Below are 15,490 nucleotides of genomic sequence, written 5' to 3'. Positions count from 1 at the left end.
TAGAAAACTCAAATAGGATAAAGATGAACTATAAAATCAATAGAATTTTGACACCAAGAAGACATTCGCATCCAAACCCAAGACATTTTGAATAAATGTGCTCCCTGCTTACATCAGCAAGGGTCAGTTTCTGTCGTTTATAACCAGGAACCATGGAGTCTCTTTCCTTATTTTGAGATATGATTGAAATGGAAAGAATTTCAGTTTCTTCCATTTAGGGAAAGGTAATATTATGGGGAAGATAATAATAGCACCCATTCTTTTTTAGCATAATTGGAAAGATTAAATAAGATCATATATAGAAAGCTTGAAATATAAAGAATTTATTTTTAACAATGTCTGGCACATAATAGATGCCTAAATCTTAGCACTTGGAGCTGATTGTATGGGAAAGGGGAAGCAAGAGATTATAGCTGCTGGTGGAATCCTAAAGAATCACTTGGCCAGGTGCAGTGGCTCACGCCTGTAATCCTAGAACATTGGGAGGCGGGGGTGGGCAGATCACTTGAGGTCAGAAGTTCGAGATTAGCCTGGCTAACATGGCAAAACCCCATCTCTACTAAAAATACAGAAATTAGCCAGGCGTGGTGGCGTGTGCCTGTAATCCCAGTTACTTGGGAGGCTGAGCCATGAGAATTGCTTGAACCTGGGAGGTGGAGGTTGCAGTGACTGGAGATTGTGCCACTGCATTCCAGCCTAGGCGACAGAGTGAGACCCTGTCTCAAAACACAATAATAATAATAATATAAATAAATAGCCACCTACCTGAGGCTGTGGATGTACTCACTGATGTCCACAATGGCAAGTGGATAAGGGGACAAAATGCACTGTGTCAGACAGGGGTATAAAGAGTTCCTCAAAGAAACAGGGGGAAAGCACAACTCGAAAATTCAGCCACAAAACTTAGCAGACAAAAGAAAACAGAAAAACACAAAACAAAAGCAAAATATGTATTCTGGACAACTCCTGGAAACAATGCTAACTGCAGCCTATTCCTGTGCACCAAATGCAAATTGGAATGGCACTGGGTTGCCTGCTTTTAAAAGCCATGCACCAAATCAGGCAAGGTGGCTCACACCTGTAATCCCAGCACTTTGGGAGGTTGAGGCAGACAGATTGCTTGAGCACAGGAGTTTGAGACCAGCTTGGGCAATGTGGCAAAACCCTGTCTCTACAAAAAATACAAAAATTAGTTGGGGCATGGCGGCACAAGCCTGTAGTCCCGGCTACTTGTGAAGCTGAGATGGGTGCATTGCTTGAGCCCAGGAGGTTGAGGTTGCAGTGAGCCATGATGCACCCTGGTACTCCAGCCTGGGTGACAGAGTAAGACTCGATATTGTCAAAAAAGAAAAAAGGAAAAAAAAGGTATACACCACATGAACTGAATAGATCCATAATCGAGAGGGGGAACTGGTGGAAATTATGTTCTTTGCGTTTTTTTGTTTTTGTTTTTTGAGATAGTCTCGCTCTGTTGCCCAGGCTGGAGTACAGTGGCACGATTTCGGCTCACTGCAACCACCACCTCCCAGGTTCAAGTGATTCTCCTGACTCAGCCTCCTGAGTAGCTAGGAATACAGGCACGTGCCACCACGCCTGGCTAATTTTTTGTATTTTTAGTAGAGACAGGGTTTCACCATGTTAGCCAGGATGGTCTCGATCTCCTGACCTTGTGATCCACCCACTTTGGCCTCCCAAAGTGCGGGGACTACAGGTGTGAGCCACCGCGCCCGGCCTGGAAATCATGTTTAATCACCCAATGTAATTGTTTCCCCCTTCAAAGCCTTTGTTTCTATATAAGCAGTGGTTCTCAACCTTGATTGTAGATTGGAATCACCTAGAGAGCCCACCTCCAGAGACTCTGATTTAACTGGTCAGGGTGCAGGCAAGGCATAAGCTCCTCCAGTCATTCTCATATCCAGCCAAAGTTGAGAACCAACTGTCAAAGTCTTTATAAATATCCCATGCTCAGTTTCTATGAAGAAAAAAAAAAAGATTTTATTTCAAAGAATTCATTATTCCACTATTCAAAAATTTCTAAGTAGGTGTTCAAAATCATCCTCATATTGAGGCTATAAAAGCGTCAAAAGAGAATTTGTTAGGAAGGTTTCTTTGGAAACAGTTGTTCTTTGACTCTCATCCCTAGAATGGAGAGAGACAGAATATCTGCTCCTTTACCTTAGGTAAGAGAGAGGCATCAGCAGTACTACTTAGAGAGTTTTATATTCATTCTACTAGCCAGGGAGACACAGTGGACTGATATCTGACCCCTGGAAAATTGTGAAGGCAGAAGTAGACTCACTAACTACTCCAGTGCTGGAAAGCAAGAAGTTAGTTGCTTTGGGATGGGCCTGTACTTCCAGTTGTTCAGGGCAACGGATGCCTACGCCAACTGCTCAGGACGGCCCTGGAGGCTGATTCCCTATGACCTTTCAGTAGCCTCGTAAAGAGCTGGCTCACCAGATCTGAGTTCACTCAACAGGAAAACAGGCTAAAACATGACAATTAATCTCAGAAGTTGCTTCTTTCTAATAAAGCCTGTTTCCACCCAGAGGTTGTCCATTGCTACAAAGGCATGTAGATGATCCTTGTCTCTATTTTCCTATGAATATGGAATGTATGTGGAAGTGGAGCTCTTCACTATGGGACCACGGCCACGCTGAGTCCAGTCCACCCACAATTGGTCCAAGCATCCTTCCTGGAGGACTCACGACAATAGGAGCTGTCACCTATGCACATTTCTGCTTATTCATTTCTCCCAATAAATGTTATTTTATCTTTGTACCATGTGGCATTGATGAAGTGTATGTATTCATGCTACCTTTGCAAAATGACCACTAAGAAGAAAGAGCTAATCTGGTGCCTTTTAAGCCCCAAGAAGGGCTGCCTGGGGGAGCCACAGGATCTTAGCAGAAAAAGTCTGTGAGTGCCTCCCGAGTAGAGTCTGTCAAAGGAACACACTAGGGGCCGAGGTGGGAGCAGCAAGTCAGAGGAAACTCCAGTTGCCCTGTCGTGGAAAACATCATTGAGCATTCCCAACGGAATCCTCTGAATACTCCCACCCTGAACATTGTCAGCTCTAAACACTTATTAGGTCCAGAAAACACCCTCTTACAATACCAGTCATCATGTTCCTAACCCTTTTTACCTCCTCTCCCTCCCCATTCTTAGAGGATACTTAGCAACATAGATGGAGTGGAAAGTGAGCACAGAGAGAAGAAAAATCACAGTCCCTCCCCTGGTTCCTGCCTGTAGAAGGTTCCATCAAAGGAAGGAGAAAGATTTTAACTTAATTTAAATGCAAATACTTTATAATAACTTAACATAATGTACTTTTAGTTACTGAAATGAGACTGTGTTTTTATTCAATGTCACCAAGATATTTTTATTTCCTGAAAGTAAGAGAAATGTCATGGGAATGCGTACATTTTCAAGTTGGAACAGAAAGTACTTTCCCACTAAATAAATTTAAAGGGAGTAGAAGTCAAGATAGAATTAAAGAGAAGGAAGGAAAGAAAGAAGTGGAGGAGGGAGGAAGGAAAGAAGGAAAGAAAGAAAGAAGGGAAGGTGTTTTCTGATTACATTCTTTGAATCAAGTGTTTCTAGTTTCCCTAAATATTTTACCAATATTTTGCATTACTGATATTCTAAGTTTTACACCCATCAGATCAGAAAAACTTAGAATATCAGATAATGCTAAATATTGGTGCGAATGTAGGAAAATGGAACCCTCCTACTCTGCAGGGAGCATCATCCAGCCACACCCATTTTGGAGAGTAGCCTGAGAGTACTTGTTTGGATATGTGTACGACATATCCCCTACGACCAAACAATCCATGTTCGGTACGCCCAGAGGAACATGCACACGGGTCCCAGAGGGGATAATGTACAAGATGTTCATTGCAGCATTGTTAGGGGTGACCAGCAATTGTTGGGAATGAATAAAAGAGCCTCTCTTCCAGCTTCTACATGGAAGGCACTCAGGGAGTACAGTGATCGAGCTGTTGAATCAGGCAATCTGCAGTATTCACAGAACACGTAAGTCCAGTTTAAACTGGAATTTTTAAGATCACACAAGAATATCTAAAGAACCTTAGCGGACACCTAGAGTCCATGTCAGCTCTAACTGGACACTGACATGGTCCCATATATTTTCTCCAAATGGCAAACTCTTATACTATGACCTTTTAAAAATGTTAATGCCAATAATATAATCAATGACTTGGTTTACTTTCCATATAGGTTCTGCATTCTCTGCTCAATTTTTAATTTTTAAATTTTTTTTCAGAGATGGACTTTTGCTTTGCCACCTAGGCTGGAGTGCAGTGGCACCATCTCGGCTCACTGCAACCTCTGCCTCCTGGGTTCAAGAGATTCTCCTGCTTCAGCCCTCTGAGTAGCTGGGATTACAGGCACCTGCCACCACGCCCAACTAATTTTTGTATTATTAGTAGAGATGGGGTTTCTCCATGTTGGCCAAGCTAGTCTCAAACTTCTGACCTCAAGTGATCTGCCTGCCTTGGCCTTCCAAAGTGCTGGGATTGTAGGCGTGAGCCACCGCGGCCGGCTTCTGCTCATTTTGAAGAGTTGTATTGTCTATATTTTCAGAGCACACTGCTACTATGTATTACACATTACACCATTTCCCTTATAAGCATCTTTTCTTTCTTTCTTTTTTTTTGTTTTTTAAGACGGAGTCTCACTCTGTTGCCCAGGCTGGAGTACAGTGATGTGATCTCGGCTCACTGCAATCTCCACCTCCTGGGTTCAAGCGATTCTCCTGCCTCAGCCTCCCGAGTAGCTGGGACTACAGGTGTACACCACCACGCCCGGCTAATTTTTGTATTTTTAGTAAAGACTGGGTTTCTTCATGTTGGCTAGGCTGGTCTCAAACTCCTGACCTCAGGTGATCTGCCTGCCTCAGCCCCCCAAAGTGCTGAGATTACAGGTATGAGCCACTGTGCCTGGCTTCAGTCACTGCATAATTTTGCTTTATTAATAGTTCTACAGAAAGGGCACACTTAAGGCTCACCCCAGGCTTTATTTCTATGCTTCCCTTCTTTTTCTTTGTCTGAAACACATTAATCCCCAGGTTTCTCAGGAGGGATCGTTGAAATAGTTTCTAAGTTTGTTGTATATTCTTCAATATTTGCAGTGGACTATTTTATTTTGACTTACGTGAAATTCACATAATACAAAATTAATCATTTTAAAGTGAACAATTCAGTGGCATTTAGTATATTCACAATGTCGTTCAACTACCACATCTATCCAGTTCCAAAACATTTTCATTAATCCCAGAGGAAACTCTGTCTCCAGAGTTATTCCCACAGCTCCTAGCAACCAGCAATCTGCTTTCTATTTCTGTGAATATTCTGGATATTTCACATAAATGGAACATACAGTATGTGATTTTTGTGTGTCTGGCTTCTTTCACTTAGCATAATGTTTTTGTGGTTCATCCATGTTGTAGTATCCACGTATCAGTCCTTCGTTCCTTTAATGATATTTCATTGCATAGCTATATCACATTTTGTTTATCCATCTGTTGATGAATCTGTTGCTCATTTTTAAGTGAAATGAGGTTTCACATAATAGTGACAGGGAGGATGTATTAGTCCATTTCCACGCTACTGATAAAGGCATACCTGAAACTGAGTAATTTATAAAGAAAAAGAGATTTATTTATTTATTTATTTACTGAGATGGAGTTTCACTTTTGTTGCCCAGGCTGGAGTGCAGTGGCGCGATCTCAGCTCACTGCAACCTCCACCTCCCGGGTTCAAGCGATTCTCCTGCCTCAGCCTCCTGAGTAACTGGGATTACAGGCATGTGCCACTACACCCGGCTAATTTTGTTTGTGTTTTTAGTAGAGACGGGGTTTCCCCATGTTGGTCAGGCTGGTTTTGAACTCCCAGCCTCAGGTGTTCTGCCCACCTTGGCCTCTCAAAGGGCTGGGATTACAGGCATGAGCCATTGCACCCTGCCAGTTTATTATAGACTCACAGTTCCATGTGGCTGGGGATGCCTCACAATTGTGGCAGAAGGAAAAGGAATGTCTTACATGGTGGCAGACAAAGGAAAAATGAGAACCAAGCGAAAGGGGTTTTCCCCTCATAAAACCATCAGATCTCACGAGACGTATTCACCACCATGAGAACAGTATGGGGGAAATGGCCCCATGATTCAATTAACTTCCACCAGGTCCCTCCCACAACACATGGGAATTATGGGAGCTACAATTCAAGATGAGATTTGGGTGGGGACACAACCAAACCATATTAGAGGGATAGGCCAGGTCAGATCCTCTGTCTTCTCAGCTCTACAGTTTGCTCTTTTGATGTTGTCATAAAGCAATCACAAATATGACCTCATACTTTCTGATATCTGTCTCCTATGTTGCTCTCCCCAACTTTTTACATTTGCCTTGTATGGGTTTCCCATTACCACTGTTAATACCTTAACACAAAGCTGATGTTAAAACAATAGAAACTTATTCTCTTACCATGTGGAGCCCAGAAGTCAAAGTAAGTCCTATGGAGCTAAAAAATCAAGGCGTCTACAGGGTCATACTCCTGCTGGAGGCCCCAGGGGAGAATCTGTTCCCTTGCCTTTTCCATTGAGTGTGTTGAGGTGTTGACTGCAACTGGGTGACTGAGAACCACTGCTTAAGTTTGCAGTAATGAAAACTGAAAAAATCTGAAGATATAATCTACCAATGGATTTTTTCTCCTTTCACAAAGACATTTGAGACCTTTTGCTTTTTTTGTAAAGTTAAAAATCTGCAATAGAGGCAGTCCCTATTTCCAGGTCATATTTGACGTGCATTTCTCACCAAGTAATTTCAAAACTTCTTAAAATCCATGTCTCCTGGGAGTTTCAGTACTGAATTTAGTGACATGGTGTCTCTTCTGTCTAAAAAATGCGCCTTTTTAGGCATGAGCCACAGTATCTATTTTTTCTACCTAATAGCATGTAAGAGCAATAAATCACTTAAGGTTTCTTAAGTGATTTCTTAAGATGACCACATGATTTATCATCCAAACTAAGACATGCTTGAGAATGAAAGGCACTCACTTCATAATTATTACAAGGATGGTTGATGATAATTAGGACTATCTGAGGCAAACTGGTATGACAGTTAACTTACTTATCCATAATTAACTAATCCAGACAGGATAACTGTTGAGCCCACTGACAAGTGATATGATTCCAGGGTTAGAGTGTCCGCAGTTCCCTACTTTCTTCTGAAAGTATAATGGAATTGGGAACAGCTGATTTTCCTGTGAGGCACCCAAAGAGAGAGAGAGAGAAACAATTGCCTTGTGATTTAAGTGCAGATATTGCTTTCCCCTCAATAAATTGTTTTTCTGGGAAATGTAAATTACCAAATTTCAGAAGTAAAAATCAGAATGTACCAATAATCAATACACCAATATCAATTTTTATAAAGGCAGAGATAGTTAAAAAAAATTCACGCCATCCCTGACATAAATGCCCCAAGTACAGCTTTTTTAAAATTAAATAACTAAAAATTAGAAGTTCTGCTTTTTTAAAAAATATTTTTATTTAAAAACATGATATTGATTAATTATAATTTATATGTTTTCCTTTAATTTTCTTAGGTGAGGAATAATTTACATTGAGTTAAATATATGAATCTTAAGCCCAAAAATTGAAGCATTTTCACAAATGCATAAACACAATTAACCTTACATGCCACCCATACCCATATTAATATACAAAATATTCCCATCACCCCAGAGAGTTCCTGTGTGCCTCCTTCAGTCAATTCCTGCCTACTCCCAGAAATAGTAGGTTCAGATTTCTATCACAGTAAATTACATTTGCCTCCGCCAGAACTTCATATAAAGGAATCATCTTAGTATACACTTTTTCTTGTTTGGCTGCTTTTACTCAGCATGTTTTTGAGATTCGTCCAGGTTTCTGCATGTGCCAGTAGTTCAATCCTTTCTTACTGATAAGTACTGTTTGATTGTCTGACTATACCACAATTTCCTTATCCTTTCTCCTTTTGGTGGACATTTGGGATTTTTTTCCCCACAGTTCTTAGCTATTATGAATAAGTCGGCTACAAACATTATTGTACAGTAGTCTGTGGACGTAAGTTTTCATTTCTCTTGAGTAATACCTAAGAATTGGATTGACGTGCTTAGGAAAATATAGTCTGGTGGTTTTCATATCCTGTATTTTGTTTCTGTTTTTTTAGAAAAGGGATCTCACTATGCTGCCCAGGTTAGTCCCAAATTTCTGGCCTTAAGTAACCCTCCCAACTCAGTCTCCCAAACTACTAGGACTATAGATGTGAGCCACTGCATCCTGACAATGTTAGAACATTTTTAAAAATCCAGTCTGTTCATCTTTATCTTACAATTGGAGGGTTTAGCTTTTACATTCAATGTAAGGATGAATGTGGTTGGGCTTAAGTCTACCATTGCTATTTGTTTTCTGTTTGTCTCATGTGTTCTTTGTTCTTCTGTCTCTTTTTTATTTTTTCCTGTCTTCTTTTGAGCTAATCAGTTTTTGTTTTTAGAATTCTATTTGTCACCTCCACTTCATGTATATGTATAGTTGACCCTTGAACAATGTGGGTTTAAGCTGCATGGGTCCACTTATATGTGGATTTTTAAAAATAAATTTATTGGAAAAATTTTTGGAGATTTGCAACAATTTGAAAAAACTTGCAGACAAACTATATAACCTATATACCAAAAAAATTCAGAAAAAGTTAAGTGTCTCACAAATGCACAAAATATATGTAGACACTAGTCTATGTGTTAATCAACTATTTATGTTAATGGTAAGGCTTCTAGTCAACGGTAGGCTATTAGTAGTTAAGTTTTGGGTGAGTCAAAAGTTATGTGCAGATTTTTTACTGCAGAGGGGTCGGCACCCCCAATCTTTGAATTGTTCAAGGGTCATCTATAAATATTTATTTTTATTTTTATAATCATTTATTTAGAGATTATAATACGCATCTTTAGCTTACATCCACCTTCAAATAACATATTTCTTTCTTTTTCTTGAGACAAAGTCTCAATCTGTTGCCCAGGCTGGAGTGCAGTGGTGCGATCTCGGCTCACTGCAACCTCCATCTCCTGAGTTCGAGCGATTCTTGTGCCTCAGCCTCTGGAGTAGCTGGAATTACAGGCATGAGCCATCACGCCCAGTCTTAAATAATATTAAATGACCACAAACAATGTAAGAACCTTACAATTGTATAATTTAATCTTCCTCCCCCTCATCCTTCATCCTCTTATTGTCATGTATTATAAACCCCACAATACATTGTATGTTAAAAGTCCCCATGATATATTGATATGTTCATATTATTTTTACTTTAAAAATCAGTCATCTTTTCTAGAAATGAAAAAAAGTGTGATATCGTTAAATCCAAAATTAAAAGGTTTTTAAAATGTTTTTGTACTTATTTCCTTTTTCTGATATCCTTCATTCCTTATTGCAGATTTGATCTTCCATGTGACCTCACTGTCCTTCAACCTAAAGACTTCCCCTAGCATGTCTTATGGCACTGGTCTGGGGATAAATTCTTTCCATTTTTGTTTATAAATTTATCTATTTGGCCTTAATTTTTGAAGGATATTTTCACTGTATATGGACTTCTAGGTTCAGCATCTTTTTTTCTTTCAGCATTTAAAAATGCTGTTCCATTGTTTGCTCACCTCCATTCCTCCTGATGAGAAGTCAGCCAAAACTCTTGTCATTATATCCCTGTTTAAGATTCTAGATCTGAGTTGCCACCATTATGCTCAGCCCCCCATCAATTTTGCAAAATTCTTGGCTATTATTTCTTCAAGTATTTTTCCTTCTCCACTCTCCCTTTCCTGTTCCTCTCTGGCTCCAACTACAAATCTATTAGATGATTTGATTATGACCTGTAAGTCTCAAGGATTTGTTCAGTTTTTTCATTCATTTTTCTCTTTACATTTCATTTTAGACACTTTGTATTCAAGTTCCCTGATCATTTCTTCCACTCTTATCAAGTCAGCTATTAAGCCCAACTGATTACATCTTCATTTCTACTATTGTATTTTTTCACTGCTAGCATTTCCATTGCATCTTTTCTGTAGTTTCTATTACTGGAATGAAATTCCCTACCTATATATTGTTCACCTCTCTGCACCTCAATCTTTTAAACATATATACTGTTGTTATTTTAAAGTCCTTGTCTGCTAGTTCCAACACCTTTTCCATCTGTGAGTCCACTTTTTTTAACTGTCACATTTGCTTGCTTCTTTGTGTGTCTCAATTACAGCAGCCCTAGCAAACTAATATATTGCCTATTTCTCAATTGATTCAGAACTTTGGGGATGGGGAAGTGTGCTGTTTATCAGGTGCTCTGAAATCCCCCAACTGCATGGCAAATTGTAGTGTTCCATAAATGTTTGTAGAATGAGAAATTTAACATCTTATTAATAAGAAAAATCTAAAAATATAAATTGCTTTTCTGATATTTGTTCTGAATTTGCTCAACTTAGAGGAGTTTAGACTGTGGCATTAACATTCTTTGTAGCTACTTCTATAGCTGACTGTGATGCCTTGGGAGAGCAGTTTATGCCACATTAACAAGGGTAAACACAGGTCATGAATCATTGCATGGGAACATGGGTGGCTGTACTGAACATAGATACATACTCAGATGACTTTCATATTTCCACACACAATATAGCATATCCTACAGGTTAAAACCACAGCCTTGACATCATACTCCCTTGATTCGAATTATGTCTCCAGAACTGAGTGGCCTGGAAAATTGTTTAATATTTTGGTGTCTTAATTTCTTTTTTGAGACTCTCATGCCCAGGCTGGAGTACAGTGGCATGATCATGGTTCATTGTAGCCTTGACCTCCTGGGCTCAAGTGATCCTCCCACATCAGTCTCCCAAGTATCTGGGACTACAGGTGCATGCTACTATGACCAGGTATTATTATTATTTTTTTTTCTGTAGCGATGGGGTCTCCTTATATTGTCCAAGCTGATCTCAAACTCTTGGGTTCAAGTGGTCCTCCCATCTCAACCTCCAAAAATGCTGGGATTACAGGTATGAGCTACCACCCCCAGTAGTATCTTAATTTCTTTACTGAAAGGTGAAATGATATTAGGGCTTTGGTGAGGATTAAATGAGATAGACTACATAAAACGCTTAGGACATCAAATGGCACATGGCAAGTAATAAATGTCAGCTGTTGGGCTTTTGAGGCATTCAATATACAGCACCTGTCTTTCTTTCCTGAATTCTGAATCATTTCAGGTATAAAATGGTAGAAGCAGCAGATGAAACATCAAAATGACATCTGTGTTATTGATAAAGCTAGGTTGGAGAATTTCACTTATTGTGAGAGCAAGAGAGTCCCGAACTCCTTATTCTAGTGGTCCTCAAAATATATTCCAGTATCATCAGCCTCGCCTAGGAACTTGTTAGAAATTGGGGCCCCACCTCAGCTATACTGAATCAGAAACTCCGGCTGTGGGGCCAGCGATTTGTGTTTTCACAAGCCCTAATAGTTTGACAACCACCACCTTCTCCATCCCAGTCTGGGACTCGGGAAAAAGCACTGTCAGATCAAAAGCTCTTTCTCATGGTCCAGATGAAGGAAAGAGTGAAGAGGAAGAAACAAACTAGACCATAGCCAAGAATGTTCTACAACAGACAAAAGATGTCAAGAAAGAACAAGAAGTAATGAGTAGAGGTAGCCCTTGGAGAAATTTTGCTATAAAGAAACAGAGAAATGGAGTGGTTGATTGAGGGGCATGTAGACTCAATACAAAGATTATACATAAAATTGGCTGGTTAGTTTCTTCAGGAATTTATATATCTACCATATCACTTAAAGATGACTCCCATGGAGATAATTCTTTTTTCTTTTTTTTTGAAACAGAGTCTTACTTTGTCACCCAGGCTGCAGGGTAGTCACGCAATCTGAGTTGTGGGCTCACTGCACCCTCTGCCGTCTGGGTTCAAGCATTCTCCTGCCTCAGCCTCCCTAGTAGCTGGGATGACAGGCGTGCCCTACCACTTCTGGATAATTTCTGTATTTTTAATAGAGACAGAGTTTCTCCATGTTGGCCAGGCTGGTCTCAAACTCCTGACCACAAGCGATCCACCCACCTCGGCCTCCCAAAGTGCTAGGATTACAGGTGTGAGCCACTGCGCCTGGCCTATGGAGATAATTCTTATAATTTAGAATATTTGTGGCTGCAGGCTTGGGAATAGAATCATCAAAACAAGAATTCATTTGATTTTAGGAGTGAAAATCATTTAATAAACTAAAGCTTGTTAAAGGCCAGACACTTTACATATATTTATTTAAGATTCACGGAATTAAGTGTCATTATCTCCATTTTATAGAGATTAAGTAACAGGACCTAAATTGAGAGGAGAAATTTTCAACCAGGCATTCTGGCTTTCATGTACTTATTTTTACTCCTACCAGGTCTTCTCCTATAAAATAGAGCTTAAAAGACTCTTAAATCAAGGTCTGATGCCTAAAAATCTGTGTGTACATCAGCAGAAGGATATAAGTACTGACAGCATTTTCATTCATTGGGGAATTGAGTCAAGATCATTGGGGAATTGTAATATTACTATTACAGAGGCACAAGATCTCAGGTATCAAAAGTCAAATTAAGCGACATTAGCATGACTGGCCAAGGCTTATCTCTGCCACTCATTTTTTCCTTCAGTAAATCCAGAAAGAATCAACGGGCTTACTGGGTTGGATAAATGATTTTTTTTAATGCATGGAGTGAGAACAATGCTTTATTCATACTGGAGTGTTGAGTCCTAAATAGGCCCTACCCGGTTAATGAGAGATCTGTGTGTTATGTGTAGGAGAAATCTAGAAAAGCAGCTCCTTCCATGGTAAAACCCTCCTGGGGTGAAGAGTTCATCTGCAGCTCAATTCTTCTCACCACTGCTCCTAGAGGGGAAAACTGGGAAGGTTGTGCATAGAGAAAAACTCAAAAACAGACTTGATGAAAGGGGAAGCAGTTGGTGAAAGTCATGTTAGGGAAGCGATGACATGAGATCCCAGTTTTTCGTGTTGGACATACTGCTCTACCTCCTTCGAATAACCTTTTTTGTTTGCTTTTTTTGAGATGGAGTCTCACTCTGTTGCCCAGGCTGGAGTGCAGTGGCGCCATCTTGGTTCACCGCAACCTCCACCTCCTGGGTTCAAGCAATTCTCCTGCCTCAGCCTCCCGAGTAGCTGGGATTACAGGCACACGCCACCATAGGCCTGGCTAATTTTTGTATTTTTAATAGAGACAGGATTTCACCATGTTGGCCAGGCTGGTCTTGAACTCCTGACCTCAAGTGATCCACCCACCTCGGCCTCCCAAAGTGCTGGGATTATAGGCATGAGCCACCGCACCCGGCTGAATTATCTTACTCAGAGTTTTAACACTACTTAGTGGCCTGAGAGAAAAAAACCCAGTTCTTCCTCAGCCACTTTCTAGGGCCTCCAAAATATATATATTTCAGCTATAAGACACTGGGAAAGGAGAGAAAAACTGCCAAATTATCACCCTCCCCATGTCCCCAGTCCTACACCTCTACTAGGGTTGGATGGGTGGGTATATCCGATAGGAACATACCTCAGGGAGCAGATTTTCAGGTTGGGTATGTTTTGAAGCTGAAGAGAATTAAGTCCACTTCTATTTGAAAATGACAATGATGCCCCCAGCTCAGGTGTTCTTGAAGCTGGTGGGAGTGGGAAAGAAACCATGAAGCACCCTGTTCTTGCCTGTGGCACCAGGCTGGATTAAGTTCTTGTGGTGATGTCCACAGTGCAGCTCCTCACCCATGACTGGGAAATGGAATTGAAGTGTGGAACAGGGGTAGCCTCAGGGTAGGCAGTGTTAAGGCTACTGGTTTTGAGTCTGACCCTGATTACCCATGTGTCCTTGGATACATTTGTGATAATGTTGGTTTATGTAGGTGCAGGTAGCCTTTCGTTTTCCTCAGGGCCATGAAACTCCCTCCCAGAGAGGGGATATATGGAAGCCTCCTCGCAAGAGAGGGGATTTCTGGGAGCCCCAGAAATTGCTGCTTTTAGTCAGATAAGGGAAGGTCTGAGAATGCTTCTTTTTGCATTTGTTGGATTTCAAATATTTTCTGCTTAAAATAATCTTCATACAAACTCTGGGGTTCTGAGTAGGTCTCCTCAACATGCTAAAAAGCCAAGATGGCAAGAAAAAAGAGATGTATAACCAAATATAAGAAACAGAAGAGATAGAAATAAATAAGACATGGTAAAAGATGAGTATAAGTTTAAAATGTTAAAATCAAAGATAAGTAAAAGGCAGAATAAAATAAACTGCTTATATAATAAAATAAAACAGTAAAAACTAGACAATATACAAAGCAACAACATGAAAGTCAATAAACTAAATGAATATAGGAATAATAAAATAATAATTAAACCAACAGGTCCAGCTATGAGCATGTGTAAAAAAGGGAAAAAATTAGAGTGTGGAACAGTGCCAAGGGAATGTGATAGGGAGCAGGGATAAAAAGCTTCCTGCTGGCCGGGAGCGGTGGCTCATGCCTGTAATCTTAGCACTTTGGGAGGCCTAGGTGGGTGGATCACTTGAGGTGAGGAGTTCGCAACCAGCCTGGCCAACATGGTGAAACCCCATCTCTACTAAAAATACAAAAAATTAGCCGGGTGTGATGGTGCACACCTGTAGTCCCAGCTACGGGGGATGCTGAGGTGGGAGAATTGCTTGAACCCAGGAGGCAGGTGGAGGTTGCAGTGAGTTGAGATAGCGCCACTACACTCCAGCTTGGGCAACAGAGTGAGACTCTGTTTCCAAAAAAAAAAAAACTTGTTGCTTTGGAACAACCAGCAGTTTCAGTGTCTTCCATTCCACGTTCTTTTGGAGTATAGGGTCACTGAAGGAAAAAGCCTAGGATTTAGAGCTTTGGGGCATAGAAAAGCAGCCGTAAGCCTGTGTGGTGTTGTGTACCTGCAGTACCAATGACTCGGGAGGCTGAGATAGGAGAATCCCTTGAGTCTAGAAGTCAGTCAGGGCATCATAGTGAGACCCTATCTCTAAAAAGAGACAAGAAAAGCAGCTATTCATCCAAACAGTTCCTTGAAGGGGTAAGAAAAACTAGCTGTAGTTTAATCGTAATTTCCCTCTTGATGCATTACATTGACGTTTTTCTGGCTTGGTTAATGGATGCCAGCATGTTATACAGAGCAATAGGCCTAAATCAGAGTTGGTATTATTATTCTTTAGGTATGCAAATGCACCATCTACTTTTAGAAGTGGGACAAGTTGGAATGGGAACAAAACTTTCACAGAAATAGTGAAAAAAAGGTTCAATTGGAAGTTTATCTTGAATCATAAAATTAAGGAATGTAAAAACTTTATCTTAGTTGGATAAAATTAAGATTATAATTTCAACTAAGTGTCAAATCACAGAATAAATAAAGAATAAAA

Source organism: Macaca thibetana, chromosome 15, assembly GCF_024542745.1.
Source record: "Macaca thibetana thibetana isolate TM-01 chromosome 15, ASM2454274v1, whole genome shotgun sequence".
Lineage (NCBI taxonomy): Eukaryota > Metazoa > Chordata > Mammalia > Primates > Cercopithecidae > Macaca > Macaca thibetana.
Note: the sequence above shows the minus strand (reverse complement) of the source record.